General features: G+C 37.7%; 1 long non-coding RNA gene across 2 annotated transcripts; it reads left to right on the forward strand.

The window, feature by feature from the left end:
• LOC110408553 lies at positions 597-14,957 on the forward strand. 2 transcript variants are annotated; one of them, XR_002444422.1, is made up of 2 exons: positions 597-12,569; positions 13,344-14,957. It is a non-coding gene; the product is annotated as an uncharacterized LOC110408553 (long non-coding RNA). The 2 variants fall into 2 exon arrangements; XR_002444421.1 differs by having other exon boundaries at positions 660-12,569; positions 14,038-14,957.

Below are 16,381 nucleotides of genomic sequence, written 5' to 3' on the forward strand. Positions count from 1 at the left end.
TTCACAGATTTCCCAACAGCTACAGACTTTGCACAAACTGTTGGAACAGTAATTTCATGTAGGTGGAGGGGGTTGTTTGCAAAGCACATGAAGTGTCAATAAAACCTAAACCAAACCAAAATAAAACTAGCTGAACAACTAAACAAACAAACAAGCAGAATCAATCCTGATCTCTCCAGAAGGCAGCTGAAGAGGGTGTGAAAGTAAACTACAAAGTACACGCTATTGCACCCCAGTGTTCTGCTGAGCCTATGGGTACCTAGTGTCTGTTAGGACAACATAGACTGTATGAGTAACTGGTGCTGTGCAGCTGGAATAATCTCACACAATTAAATGTGGAAGAAACATGAAATGTAACTCTACAGGACAGATCTTCTTCAGTTTCTGGTTTAAGGACATAGGGTTATTTGCAATCCTCTGTGAAGAGAAAGGTTTGAAATCTTATTTGAATTATAGAGAATCTCTTTTCTCGTCTACCTATGAGGGCTGCTCTGAAAGTAACACCTTCTATTTTATTACATTGGCTCACAACATCAGAGGCGGATGGTGGTGGTATGTCAGTAGAGGTTGAACCTTCCCACCAATATTCCATCACATGTTGTTGCTGTGTGACAGATGGCAGCAGACGGGCAGTCTGAGAAAATGGTGTCTGACATGGAAGTGCATATGAAGCAAATGGGTGCAGCTGAATTCCTCCATATGGAAAAATTTTGCACCCATTGCCATTCGTTGATGCTTGCTGAATCTTTATGGAGACCAAACAGTGGACATGAGCACAGTGAGGTGATGTGTGGTGAAACACTCTAAAACAGTAGGTCACCTCCACTGGCGCAGATTTTAACAAGCAACGCATGCAGGCTCTTGTTCATTGTTGGTGAAAATGCACAGCTAATGGTAATGGCTATGCTGAAAAATAGTGTTTTTGTAGCTGGGAGTTTGCTGTATCAGATAGTGTTACCGTGCTTTTTTGTATCTGTTGTGGTTTTCAAGGAAATATATAGGAGATATTACTTTTTGAGTGACCTCAAAAGTATTATAAATATCTCATAACATTTTTCTCTTCTCTTTGGATGATCCATATTTCATTGCTGTAAGTCACCACAGTTTTCAACTGCTGGCTCTTGCCCAACTGCTGGCAATCAGGAAACAACCCGTTCACATTCTTACAGTTTGGAGAGATCTCTGAGGAATGAGACACAGACATTTTTCCTGCTAGTTTGATTAGTCATCTCCAGGGAAGAAAGCCAGCCTTATTAACAAAGGTAATTCCAAGAAGAAAACCTACATCTTTCCAGGGCTAAGAGGGTCCCAGAATCCTTTTGGAACTTCTGTAGACAAGAAATTACAGTGCCTGGCTTCACTGAATACATCTGAAACAGTTTAATAGAGATTTAAAACAGGATATTTTAGAACCCTCTCCATCAGTTTGAAGAGAAACTGATCCAATTAATTCTCAGCTGTTCTTCTACCACTGAAAATACAGGGAATAATCTTAGTTCCACTTCATTTATAATTTAAATGATTATTTGACTGTTTAAATAAAGCCTTATTTTATTTTTGAAAGTGCTTTATTGTCAAGTTAATTGACACTTTAGAATCTGCTGCAAATCCTGGGGAAAATGCTATAAAATAAATGGTTTATTAAAATTTAAATATACCCTAGTTCATAGAAAATTCAACCAGACCATATATGTCAGGGGGAGAACTGAAATCTGAGTAGTTTTTTTGCCTCTCTTCTGGTCTGAACAGCTTATCCCCACTTCTTGTCTGCACAGTCCTTGCCTGCTATTATTTCTACTACAGGAATATAATGCTATGTAACCTAGGAGTGAGAGAGGAGGTATTCCAGTTGATACAGGAGCAACAAGCTTTGTTCTCTGCATTTTCTTTCTGTCTTTTCCCACTCTTCAGTCTGGAACAAAATCAGGAATGCATGGCTGAGGAGAGGGAAAAAGAAATTGAAGTTTGTAGTATTTAGGCTGAAAGTTTCAATAAGGTTCCAGGAAATGAAGGGTTTAAGCAAGTGTCAGGGAAGTTATTATAGGGAAAAGAAGCAGAAGAAAGGAAAGAGAAAGAGATGATGCTGTGGATTTCCTGTTCACTTGCCCTAAAATTGAAAAGTGCAATTCCTGCCAGTCCAAAGAAGCTCTGATTTACCCCCCCCCCCATCGCCTCATCAAGTCTCATGACAGTTCTTCAATAATTCCCATGGAGTGCCTCCTTTTACAAATTTAACCTCATGTCTCAGGTTATTCTGTTCCAGTATTGAAAAATACCATTGCCTTCCCCCACACCCCACCCCCTTGGTTATCAAGTTAATTAGTCAGCAATATCTGTCCTACTTAATTACTAAGATAGACATCATCTGGTTCGAAGCTTCTCTCCCTTAAGGTATCTATATAAAGAAACGTACACTCTTATACACACTGGATATTAAAAGAAATGTTGATAATGATTGTGTAGTTCTTGTGGTTGACTCCCCAGGAAGCAACTGAGAACTCAGTACAAAGACTGCAGTATGTGAATTTTAGTTCCTTTAGTTTTTCTTCACACTGTTGTGTTAGCAGCCCTTCTTTAAATCTGCCTATCTTTTCAGTACTTAAATGCAGTGGGAAGTGCAGGTGCAAGGGAGACATTAGTGCTGATTAAGTGACTGACAGGTCAGAGAAGTAGGAAAGACACAGAGAAAAAAGTATCTCCAGCTTTAATTTCCCATTATTCTTCAGCCAACAGTCAGAAATGTCTGTTTTTCTGGATATTGTACTCTGTGTTGCTCTAGATTTAAAAATGGCCTTGCTATTCTATGGAGGAAGTACAAACTTTAGGCAGGTACACTAGAAAACAGTGCAGCTGATGTTTTCTTAAAAAGGTCAAGATGCACAAATATTAGGATCATGGTATTAATGATTCCTGGGTACTACCACACTGAAAATAACAACTTTTGTTTTCTACGTGTCAGCATCATCTCAGAAAGAAAACATCTGCTTTCAGAATGTTTTGGTTTATAAGGCTGTAGTAACAACCTAGTGTAACACCAATATTTCAAAGCTCACAATGTAACCCCTGAGAGATAATATAGGCAAGGCATTGTTCATTTCCTGTAATAATAGAATCACAGAATCATAGAATGTCTTGGGTTGGAAGGGACCTCAAGGATCATCAAGTTCCAACCTCTCTGCCACAGGCAGGGCCGCCAACCTCCACATCTAATACTAGACCAGGCTGCCCAGGGCCCCATCCAACCTGACGTGTAATGAGTTACATCATTTTATTTCTGAAACCTTTGACATAAACAGTATATACACCTTCCTCTGTTCTTTTGAACCACAATACTCTTTTTTTTTTTTTCCTGACATATGAAAAGATTTTGCTGCCTTGAAAAACTCAGACTATTTCAGGTTTACATACTTCAGCTCAATAGAGGAAGAATAAGTAGACTTCAGGAATAGCCTACTGACATAAATTTAAAGAAGTTTTATGAAGTCTAGAAAACCAGAAATCCCATTGTCTCTGAATATACATGACTACTTCCAGGACTTTCAAATGAACTTGCTGGTTTGGAGAAAGATCAGTTATTACATGGCAGACAAGGCATACTATTACAAGGTTCAATTTTCAATAAAATGTTGAGCAAGCATCATTTCACAATCAAGTCTTATACGGGAACTTGAAATAAGATGGCCAATAATTAAGTTTTTATTTGCTTTAGACAACAGAGAAAACTGATGCACTTTTTTAAAAGCAGTAATTTAATCCAGTGATGTTATGATTTTGGTGAGTCCTGCATGTGGCTCACCAAAACCATTTGGCTACCTAATGCAGACTGCAAATCCCAGACATTTTATTGGGACAAAACTTATTTCTTATTTACTCCTAAATTGTTCTGATAACGAATACATGGGTAGTAGGTCATACGCACTGTCTCAGACATAAAGCCACCATTCTCCAGAATCTCAGAACTGCTGGGATTGGAAGGGACCCCTGGAGGTCACCTGGTCCAACCACCTATCCAAGCAGAGTTTTTGCGACTTTCTTTCCCATGGAGATTTCACTACTACTTACTCTCTATACAATTGCAATGACATTCATGAATGGTAAACCTAAAGCTACCAAATGCTGTCAGGCATACTGTGCATGTGATACTGTGCACAGTCATTCCCCTGGGTGTGGATGCTTGTTCCAGTCATGTGGTAGACAAGGAAAACATAGCAGAGCCTCTGGTACCACTAGAAGGACGTATTGATTCTAATTTCTTCAACTGATTGGGGTGTGAACTTGGGCTACGTTCATTAAATTTAAGAACTGAAGTAAGATCAGAGTGCCTTGTGGTTTATTACAATCTTTTTTTAAGGCAGCTTTGGGCAGTGTGGGGAATATGCACTTACAGTAGCCAGAAACATTGACAATTAGGTCAAATCAGTTTATCAAAGTAGAGTACATAATTTTCCTGCTTTCCCTTGAAATAAGGTAAAAGTCCTCCACCTCTAGTTCTATCCAGCCAAGACTTTGTTCCACATCTTCCACAGTTTTCACATCCCTTGTTAGAGAAACCAAGCCACTTCCTTGTTGTCCATCTATTTACCTCATCTGTCTCACTCTGTCTGGCTAAATTCCTTGAGGCACACTTGTGCTGCTCTGCAGAGAGAAGAAATAAGCTTTTATGTTAAATAATACCCCACAAATAAGTGAAATTGAGGAAAAAAAATTAAAAGGATCCTTATGAGTAATTAAATCATTGCAATTTTAATTTTCAAATAAAAGATCCCCTTCTCGGTGTTTTCTTTTAGGGTAAGCACTGGTGATAATGAGAAATTTTATAACCCTGACATCTCTTTAAATCGGATGGCCATTTTTAGACCTATGGAATCGAGTTCACCATTCTTCTACAATGTATGGAATTATTTTTTGCTGTGTATTCTCAAATATTTTCATTTTTTAAAGTATTCAGATAATGGTGTTCCTACTAGTTCTCCCAGGGAATCTTTCTTGGAGTATTTCAGATACGTATATTATTTATATATCATTTTTGTTTGATGAATTTTTGATCTATGTCTGATTGTACCAATCTTACTTTTTTTTCTCCATTTCTTTAGTCATTTTTTTTTTCATTGACACTAGTAATAAATGAGGAGTAAATATGCCAAAAGCTGAAACTATGATTGTGGTGAAATCTCAGCTGTCTGCACATTTAAAATATCTGCAATTATAATTGTATACCAAGAAACAGGCACTATGGGGTTAACAGCAAGCAGCTATTTCCCCAGCTGAGACTCAGTGCCTGACTCACAAGAGCTGGGATAAAAGGCTGCAGACCAGGCAAAGTAGGGTGATTGCCGGAGAGGTGAGGATTTACCTCAAGGAGACTCTTTAGCTACAGTTTATTGGAGGAATGTCTTGGGAATACTCTCAAAAAATGCCTCAGGTATGCTGACCGGGAAAAGGCTGAAGAGCATCAGTCTTTTTAAGGCTTATGTTGTGAGTCACTGAAGGATACCTGATGTGGGTGGCAGGCTATGAAGCTCAGGCCTTTGCAGTCTGGATGTCCTTACTAGCTTCTGCAGTAGGCTCAGGGAGATTGAATCCTTTGTGTACTGTCTATGTTCTTCTGGGAATAATTGTAAAATAAATAAATAAATGGTGCTTAAAGAGAGAAATACCACACAGAAGATTTCATGTAACTCTACGTAGGATGCTGTATTGCTAGAGAATACCAAATGAATTTATTTGAGGAAAGTAAAATAGTCTGTGGGTTTATGAGCCTGATATAGATAGGAAGGAATAAGAAGGGACAGAAGAAAAGCAAAGCATCTACGTAATGTCAGCAAAGCAGTTGATATGGAGACTGACAAAGCTATTGAGAGGTGGATCAAGAGTGTTTCACGGATAAACCAAAATAGTTTGTAGTGACGGGAAGTTATTAGTGTTCTGTCAAGTTCATCTTACTCTTGTCATTTAATGGCTGTGGCAGACACAAGAGGGTATGTGCTGATGTTGTGAGGGTAATAGCACTAACATAAAAGAGCAAGGTATTAATAGTACCGAAGGAGCAAACTAGAGTTCTATGGTTTTTCTCTACATTCCAAGTGCAAAGCTGTAGGTAAGAGAATCTGTATTCATAAGGTAATTGGAAGAGGAAGTAAAGTGAGTTCATCATCAGGAGCTAGATGTAGCGAGAGAGTTGATTGTACGATATCTGTGTGTTATCATAGGGTGGTTGACATACACGTTTGGAAAAGGTATACAATTGTGGTGAGATTTTTCCCAGTAAAAAGTGAGGAAATATTCCTGCTTTATAAAAGACATTAATTAGACCTCATCTTGAATAGTGCCTATGTTCTTGATTGCCCAACTTCAAGGCAAATTATGTCAGTAAAGAAAGAGATTACTAGGGTGACCCTGGAAATGGAATACAATCTTTCCATTTAAAAAATGGATGTGTTTAGTCTAGTAAAGTAAGATTGAATTGAGAAGGGATATGATTGCTCATCAGGGAGGTTAAAGAACTATTTAAGATGAAGTGTTGACAGAAGAACAAGTGGATATAAAGTAGCCTTGAATAAATTCAGATTTGAGTTAAACAGTAGTTGAAACCACCTGAGAAAAGAGCTTTTGAAAGTGAGTTTCTCTAGAAGTATTAGGAGAAGAATCCAATTGATTTTTAGGAGTTGGACTTGATGACACTTATGGGTCCCTTCCAACTTGGGATATTCTATGATGCTATGATTTTAGAATGAAACTAGTTGGTTTCAAGAAGAGACCATACCAATGGAATACTTAAAATTTTTTGGCCTTGCTTTCTCTTGATAACCAGTGTTAGACTGGTTTCCCATGTTGTGGTTCTGCCGTACTCAATAATGAGTGGGGGATGGGGAGTTAGGGAGAGATAATAGTGATCACCAATGCAGACCTTGCTTATCTCCAGCCTGTGAACCTAAGTGTCAATACGTAGTAGCAGGTTCTGCCTTGGGGGGAGAATAATGAAATTATTGGTGGTGTTCTGGGCCCTGCCAGTGTGTGCCATAGTTTTAGTGATTGACATACCCACTAGCAATGTCATTTTCTAAAATACTTGTAGTTCTTGAAATTGTACTCAGGTGAGAACAAGTTCAAATACACAATGATATAAGGAATATACAACCACGTGAAATCCAAAATATGTACACAGCATGTTGTCACCTCTGTTTTATTGTAGAAATATCAAGTACATGGCTTCAGCTGACAGAGTACTAGAGATTCTAAACTGAAATTTCAGTACTACAAGAAACTGCTTGCTGTTTTCATTCATGGAATGCCAACTATCTTTCATATAGATGTTGAAGGTAGGGACATGGAGTTCAAATATAAAAATCCTTCCCTGTTGCAGTCTATGATTTGAATGATTTTTCTTCTGGACTTCAGTCAAGAGACGTTATTACTTTCACATCATTGAAAACGTTGTGTCAGTTTTGTTTCTGATACCTAATACCCTTTAAAATGACTAAACATAGTTTCCTGTCTAGCTGGTAAACTTGAACTGCTTGGGACATTGCTAAGTAAACTGTTAATCTGTAGTATGAAAAAATGCTGTTTACTGCCACAGGAGTTAGCAGCATGCTTCAACCAAATTGTACATGGAACTCCACTTTTCACATAAACATATACATTTCCAGCTGTTTCTTACAAAAGTATATGAATGATATTAGTACATGCAGGTCACTACGGGCATTTGGTCAAGATAGTAAAGCTGTGATCAACCCTGTAAACCAACCCCAAACCTTGGCTTTGAGGTTTCACGAAAACCAATTAGTGTTATGTACATACTGACATTTTTTAAATGAAGTTATGAATGGATGTTAAAGATTCATTTGAATATGATATTTTTTACATATAGCTAGGAATAAATATTTAAGATTTGTTTGAAGAAGGCTTTTCAATAACTCTGACTGTACAGACAAAGAGCAAGGACCTTTGTTTTCACCAAAGAGAGGATAAATCTTGGTCTGTGTTCTGGTTTAATGCTACTTTCTCTAATTCCAAAAGTAAACCTTAGCTCTATTCAAAACTGTGAAGAAATGTTTTTCTAACCATCAGCTACAACTGCTAGTGCAAAAAGTAGTTTAGGAAAAGCAGTATTTTCAGGGCACAGAAAATCAGAAATTTAAGAGAAACTGTGATTTTGTGGTATTTGTAGTCTGACTTTTAGAAGAATTCAGCTGGTGATATGGTGTGTCATCCACCCATCCATCAGTTAGAAAGTAACTGCTTCTCTCCAGGTAAGCCTGATTCCACATTATATTTGTTGTTCTTTCAGATTTAATTTATTTGGCTGCTGATGAACCACCAAAATGCACTGGTTTACCATGCTTATAAGACTTTTGAAATGAGCACAGCCACAGAGTTTGTAAATCAAGAAAGCACTTGCCCCTCTTCTCCATCATGATACATGTAATTCCTTGTTCCCCATGTGACAAATGTCTGACATTGATAATATGCCTTATTGTTTCTGGAACACTGTGGATTCTCATAGTTCCTATGCTGATTGCAACACTCACCACTAGCCAGGGCTGTATATATTAAAGTGCAGCGGCTCTTTTAGGGCAAACAAAGGGAGAAAACTGTGCTACAACCACCTGCTTCCACATATTATGTGGAAAACAAGGGTACAAATTGTGGTGTAGCACAGCAATATCCTACTAGGATAAGGTGCTTCTGGTATTGAAAGTTGGGTAGCTGAGGCTGACCCCTCCTAACCCAATGGTCTCATGGACTCAGAGGAAGGACTTGTAAAACTACATCGTAAAACTGTATGTTATTCTGAGATCTTTGGTGCAGTAAATATTAAGATACGTGGCATTAGTGTTTTTCTTACCTATTTCTTTCTGCTCGTACCATGCTCCCTTCTGAACTCACTGGGATCATTAACAATGTAGATTGATGCAGGCAGCTTACACCACAAATGGGAAATCCTGATTAAGTTATCATGCGATGCTTCTCTTAAGTAAGGATTATCCTCTTGAGCTGTTCTAGAGCATTTTGTAATAACGTAGTTTTAAATAGACATAGGCCCAATTGATAGAATTCAGATGAGGATTCAAAGCTTTTCTTCCCAAAGTTTATGGTGTTCATGCAGGTTTTTGTCAGGGTCACATTAAGACAACCAAGGGCACTAATCACATGAGGAGATGCCTCCCCTTTTATACAACTGTGCCCTTGTCCCTCCTTGAAAGGACTGAAAAGGATCATTACTCTGCAACCAGGGAGAACAACACTGTTTATTGTAACGGGCAGATGAAAAGACCTCAGAAAGAGATGGTGAGCCCAATTCCCAGTGGAGGTGCCCAAAGCAATTTCCACCATTTAATTTAGAAAGATGAGTGTTATATTTAAACCATATATAACTTCTCACTATTACACACTCCACATGACATTTTGTGTGTTGGCTTTGCTTTATTTAGAACATAGTTCAGGCTGTTCTCGTTCATTAATTCTAATATTTCCCAGCCCAATTTTCCCTAACTAGTCTAAAAACCTGTAAAGATAGTTGAAAATAAAAATGTATTCTCACAAGTAAAATTTTTATTGTTAACAGAAAAGTGTATTTCTTCCACAAGCAATATTCCTGTGGAAGGAACAAATTATGGAGTATTAACAGAATAAAGAGGCACACTAAACAGCATTGTTAATTACTTAGATTAGTCATACTTGTATATCTTTGGCAGTAGTTAATCACATTAGATTACCATTACTGTAAAACTGCTACAGTGTTTGTAATATCATTATAGATTTTTATTTCAGAAGGGAGATTCATGTCTTCCAATGGCCTAATGCAAAATAATTTCTAATTAATAATCCTTTTGGAGTAATTATAATTAGCAGCGTGAATGTGGGGAAACTAATAAATTAGGAAGAAAACTTAAATTTTGTGCTTGGATGTGTATGCTAGAATGATTTGCAGTGTTTTCTGCTTACTCTGGTAATGACAGTAATTTAATTATGACAACTTCAAGAAATGTTCCCTTTCCATTCACTGATTCTGATTTCCTGTAGCTGTCACTGCTTTACAGATTTACAAAAGAAAGAAAAGGAGTTGTTTCACCTTCTGCAATGGATCCTAAAATGAAGAGCTATTTTCAGTTGTCTCAAAAATTCCTTCACCGGAATGATAGCATGACCATGAAGATTTTGTTGTTTTTTTTTTGAGAAACAAACTTCTTACTGATTCTTATTGAAATTGTTCTTGTAGAAAGACAACCGTATCTAGAAATTGCATTTCCAAGTGTAATGTTTTTGTCAGGGTACAAAATGTAAAGTGTTACTCAGGTAAATTCACATACACAAATAAAGTCAGTCATGGAGATTTGTCTCAGGGAGTGCGCAAGCACTGCTCAAAACTAGTACTCTGCAAACAGAAATGGAAAGAATAGTCAAGATGAGAATCATGAGCAAATCACTTGATCATGCTATGTTTCTGGGATAAAGTGCTACCTTGTTACTTTACCTAGAGCTAGTGCTTCAAAATAGTAAAATTTCGCATTATTTCATAGCATGTTCTCCTATATGCTGAAATTATTTTTTTCCGGGGAGTCTATAATTCTTGAATAATGCTTTGAAAATTCTCTGGTTTACTGTGAAGATCAAAAAGGTAATGAAAGTGGATATTGACACTGGCCTATCAGTTGTCATCTTTACAGACAAAATACTAAGATGTAAAGTTCAAATGCCATTGGTGTGTTTGGTCCAGGAGTCAATATTCAGTAGCTGAAAAGCATCTGTGCAAAAATATTTGGTTGCCACCCAGGTAGTGTGATCTGCATTAATAGTACAAAAATATCCAAACATACAATGCTTTCTCAGAAGAATGCCAGCTGTGAAATGCACTACTGAGACTCAGCAAACCAGTGACTCCATCCTTTAAAAGGGCTGAATTGCTCCTTTGTGACAATGACTGTTCTCAGCTACCACATCAGCTGAATTTAGCTGACTTTTTTTTCGCAAAGATGCCGTCTGAATGCTTCTTGATTCAGGATGGCAAAAGATGTAGGAGAGAGCAAGGAGAAGCCAGGGGTGCTCAATGTGATTAGGTTTGTCATCCTGCTCCCGAGGCTGCAAGCTCATTTGGCCCGGTAGGCTGCCTCAGAGTAGCTCAGTGTGACACCTAGATGCCCATCTTCAAGGACTCCTTCAGAATGCTGCTAAGTCATCTTAAAAGGGTCAGAGTAGTTTCCAGGATTCCTGAGTTTAAAGATCATTGGCATTTTTATAGTGTATTTGAGAATTCCTAATGCATTTTACTTCCCAACTGCTGAAATGTTCTCTGTTGTTATCAGTGAACTTCAAAAATATGTCTTCTGTTTAGTTTCATTGATTTTAAAACACTATTTCTTTTCACCATGGCTATTCTATTAAAGTGTATTATTTCTGCTGAGATATCAGTTCTGATTAGACATGACTTCCTAGCCAGGGTCTATGAAAAATCCGTCTTGATTTCCACTGAGGCTGTGATCAGATGTTGTTCTATCCTACTACCTTATAGAGTGTCTTTTTGTACATATCAGAGGCTTCTAAATCCCACATAACATGGTTTTCAGGTATGTCTTCTCAGTAAATGTGGAAATAGCTTGAGCCTAAAGTGCGTTCACTTCAGTCATCTCATTATATTTCCAGACCAGCATTCAAATAGGAAACCATTAATAGTGAATTGACAAAATATTATTAATGTCTTCTTTCCTCCACAACACTCATCTAGCTACTCTGTCTCTGACGCTAGGCCATCAAACCCTTTATTAATCCCTGGAGATCCCTTTGTTAAGTAAGAATAACGTCTTCTGCTTTCTTGCTACCTGCACCTCCCACTGGCTCATCGAAGGAATTGGGAGGGATGAGTGTACTGCAAGGAGAAAATAAGAGAAATTGTGGCTGGAAAGTGGGGAGGAGATCTATTTGGTTGTAATGGAGACTTTTTTGCCTGAGACAAAAACAAACCATTAGTCCTATTGGGAAGGAAGAAAAGTCTCCATTCTTTTTGCACTAGTTTTATTTTCATTCATCTCCAAAGCTTTTGACCAGTAAAAAGGACTCTGCAAGAGCAAAATCAAAATTCCACTGTTACCAAGGAATCCCATCAGAAATATTGGCATCTCTGTTCCAAGGTGACATGTTGGGAAACTCCCCCACGCTTCCCACAGGGTTGCCCTCCAAAGCGCGCGGAAGCCTGACACTCAATGTGAGGTTATGCAGCTTCAACTTTATTGTAACAACACACCATCTTATATAGCGTATATGCTTCCAGGGATACAGGGTCCAGGGATACAAGCTGTATGCAACGCGCACGCTAACAATATCGTTGCCCGAGTAATCTCCATATATGGGATATGTTGTTAACTACAACACTATGGATACAGAATACTATGAATATGCTGAAATATACTAGAACACACTGGAAACACCACATTCCACGTATCTAGGGATTACATCATTACATCATAAATCATTAGTAAATCAGTAGCTACGTGCTGCTGAGCAACCTGCCCTCCAACAGTGACACACTTCAGTCAAGGAATCTAGCTCATGGAACAGAAGATGGTCATGAGGTACAAAAATCTGGTGGATAATTCAGTTTGGGAAAAAATAGCTGTTTCATTGGGAATATCTTGCATGCTTTTTTTTTTTTTTTTCATTTTTCTTTGCTTCTGCTCTGTGAAAAACAGATACATTATTTCAATGAAAAATTCAGTTTTCACAGATCATTCTTTTCCAAGTGGAAAATGGTCAATCTTACTTGGAAGTCTCACTCCAGACCATTTAGGTAGAATATTAGAGACTTTCTTAAAAATAAAGATGTAGTGATAAGGAGGGAGACACTGGGACAGGATTAACTAATCTGTGATAGATTTCCTCCCTCATTTCCAACTGAAAGAACTAAAGGTGTAGAAGGTGAGAAAACAGAGTTAAGCTATTCTTTATAGATGGGCAGATTCCACTCTTAAATTCAGAGTAAGATGAGAGTTTGGATGAAAGAGTTATTGTATCTCAGTACATGCAATATTTGTATGATTGAGTAAAATAACTTTCATGAACAAGCAGAATTACTCCAGATAATGCTTAGTCTTTATGCTAGACTGCATGGGCCAGTTGGGACACTCTGACAATAATGTTCTAAAGAAAAGAAGGTTAAAAAGGAAAATTAATGCACCATGTATTAGACACAGTATGTAAGCATGTAATATGTAAGCATATTTTCTCACTATGTTGTTCTAATTTACTTCCCTCAAAATTTTGAGTTTATAGGCAAAACAGTCACAGAGAACACATTTAATTTCTAGGCCAGAATCTCATGAGGACTCACAGAAAGTCTCCTATTGCAGGATCATGTCCAGATCTGAAAAATTACTTGAGATCCAGTGGCATACACTAAGCAGCACAGGGGCATCTCAGAGCAGAGTGTTTTCCACTTCAGGATATTCCTATGTGAGAACTTTCATCACTCTTAAAGGGAACAGAGTTATCTGGCTTTTCTGCTATAGCTTTTCCAGCTCTCAAACTTCAAGTGTTTTGGTAGTAGTATAATCTAAAAATGAAATGTCTGAGTAGATATTTCTGTAGGCTCTTTGCAATATTTTATACCTCAGATACATCATAATGTACTGTACCATATCCCATAATATTTCATAGCTATTCAATAACTGCAAAATTAACTTCATGACTTAAAGCCCCTCTGGTCTCATCAAACATACGTATTTCCAAACCATAAAAATACTTCACAAGTGAAGTGTACATTGTAATTTGAGGCCTACTAATTGAAATCTGGTTGCTATAAATAAATCCGCAATTAGAATTGTTTTTGCTACTCTCAGAAGATTTGGTAATAGATCCATGTATTTTTAGAAGCAAGGTATATTCAAATGTGTTTTAGACTTCTGCTACAAAGCACAAGCACTCCTCACATGACTGTGCACCTTCTGCAATGTCAGCTTTCTTATTCTCAACAACTTTAACATATTGCCGTGAAATAGATACTTATAAACAGCTCTTTAAAAATCTGACTTCAATTTCTTCTAGGTTTTTCTTTCTCAATTCTTCTTGAAAGACCAATTTCAAACCTGGTAATCCAGTTCTGTACTTTCCTAATGCACCCAAGGGACAACATGAAAATATAAGTAGAATGCATTTAAAATGATGCCTAACCAACCAAAGGAACTTATTGCTGTTGGATGCTACTAGGATGAGAAACTCAGTATGATTTCTAAAATGCATTAGCTACTTATTTGACTAAACAAGTTACTCAAGTTCTCTCTGAGAAGACAGCACAGATGATGTAACAGCATGGGGTGGGTACATTTGGCTGGTTGGTGGGCTGGAGTTTTGGGGGTACTTTTTTGCATAGAAGCATCATTGCCATTTTATACAGAAGTCAGGGCTGAAAATTTTATTTATCTGAATAAATAAAACTGGTTGAAAAACAGTTGTAGCAATAAGAGATGGAACAATATGAAATTAGCTTATATTTAACATTTACCAATAAAACCTAAAGATATCAAATTTATGGACATGTGGAGGTGACCACAGTAGAGCAGGTATTTCCCTGTAGCCAGGGGACCATGACAGAGCTGACACCGCATAGTAGCCCGTGGAGGATCCCAAGCCAGAGCAGTGGATGTGCTGTGAAGGAGCTACGGCCTGTGGAGAATCCATACTGAAGCAGACTTATCCTGAAGGACTGCAGCCCATGATGAGTACCCACAGAGGAGCAGGCAAAAAGCATGAGGAGGAAGGAACAGCAGAGAAGAGCTGTTATGGACTGACCGTGACTCCCATTCACTATCTTCTTTTGTTGCTTGGTAGGAGAAAGAGCAGTCTGGAGTGAAGGACTGAAGATGATCTCAGGAAAGGGAGAATAAAATATGTTGTTTTAATTTGTCTTTCTTTCTCATCATCCAACTGTATTTTAATTGGCAATAAATTATTTTTTTTAAGTTGAATCTGGTTTGCTCACAACAGTAATTGGTAAGCAATCTATCTCCCTATCTTTACCTTGCACCATGAGCTTTCTCATCCTATTTTCTCACCATCCTATTGAGAAGGGGGAGTGAGTGAGCAGCTGGGTGGGTGTCTGGTAGACGGTCACGGTCAACTCATCCACGCCTGCTTTGAATTCCTTACTGGATCATTTGCTGTGGTACATTTTTTTTTTTAAGTTTACATTCTGCAGAACTGGATTATGAGATGTCTGTATTTGGTTGAGTTGTCCTTGAACTCATTCAGGAGAAATGCTCAAATTGTCACTGAGAGGGACTATGCAGTAGCTTGGATTGGCTTTCTTGCTGCTGTGGAATCTGATTTTAGATTATGAGGCCAAATTCACTCAGTACAGGGAGGTGATGACGGCAACTTGGCTTATTAAAACTATCACTAAAAGATTTTGGCATTTCTTTAAAATGGTAATAAGTCTGATGATTTAATACAGCAGCCTCTGATAAAACTGCTGGAAGACTGTCTTAGGGAAATAAGAAAATGTTACTTCAACATTTGCAATATTTTCTGTTCTTCTGTAATGTGTATTTCCTATAGAACGGTAATACCACTCAATCTAAGTCAATTAGCCAAATGGTGTGTATTCCATATTTTTATAATTTATTTCCCATTAGGGATACAATTTGCTTATCCTCATTACTTCTCAGCCTGTACACTTGATTTCTACAGAATTTCAATTTTCTATTACTTCAGGCAGTGAGCTGAAGTCAATGTTGGGGGAAACTTGCACAGGAGCAATTTTGCTTTTAGCAAGTCCAGAAAAATTAACCAACCACTCAAAAAGAAAAAAAAAAAAGAAAGAAAAAAAGAAAAGAAACAAACAGGGAAAAACAGTTCTACATTCATAGTCTTTATGAAATAAAAATTTTCAGCTTTTTCTCCAATCACACCCTACAAATGGAACTATAGAGAGGAAGAGAATGCAATAAAGGAGAGGATAAGATCACAAAATTCAATCCAGAAGCTGTAGCTAAATATTTCATGTTCTTGACTTGCTAGGGGATTTATGCTTAAATTAGGAATATTCCTAATCGCTTATGCCAACACTTTCTTTGGTCAAGACCAAAAGAACAGGGCACAAAAATGACACAGAGCATCAAAGATAGCTACTGCCTTCTAAAGTTACCTATTTGATACAGGAGGTGTGGGTCATCAATCCAAAAGGTAACTGGGAGACTGAAGGGCTGAAATAAGTGAAGAAGTGGGGCAGAAAAAGATATAAGAAGATGACCTTTACAAGAAAGCAAATGTCAATGGTTTACGGGTGTTCAGCCCGTATGGGGATCGAACCCGCAATGTAGATGACAACAAAGACTGTCAGTAACAAAGGGAAATGTCTTCTGTTCACAAACCATGACTTACTGGAGGACCT

Source organism: Numida meleagris, chromosome 1, assembly GCF_002078875.1.
Source record: "Numida meleagris isolate 19003 breed g44 Domestic line chromosome 1, NumMel1.0, whole genome shotgun sequence".
Lineage (NCBI taxonomy): Eukaryota > Metazoa > Chordata > Aves > Galliformes > Numididae > Numida > Numida meleagris.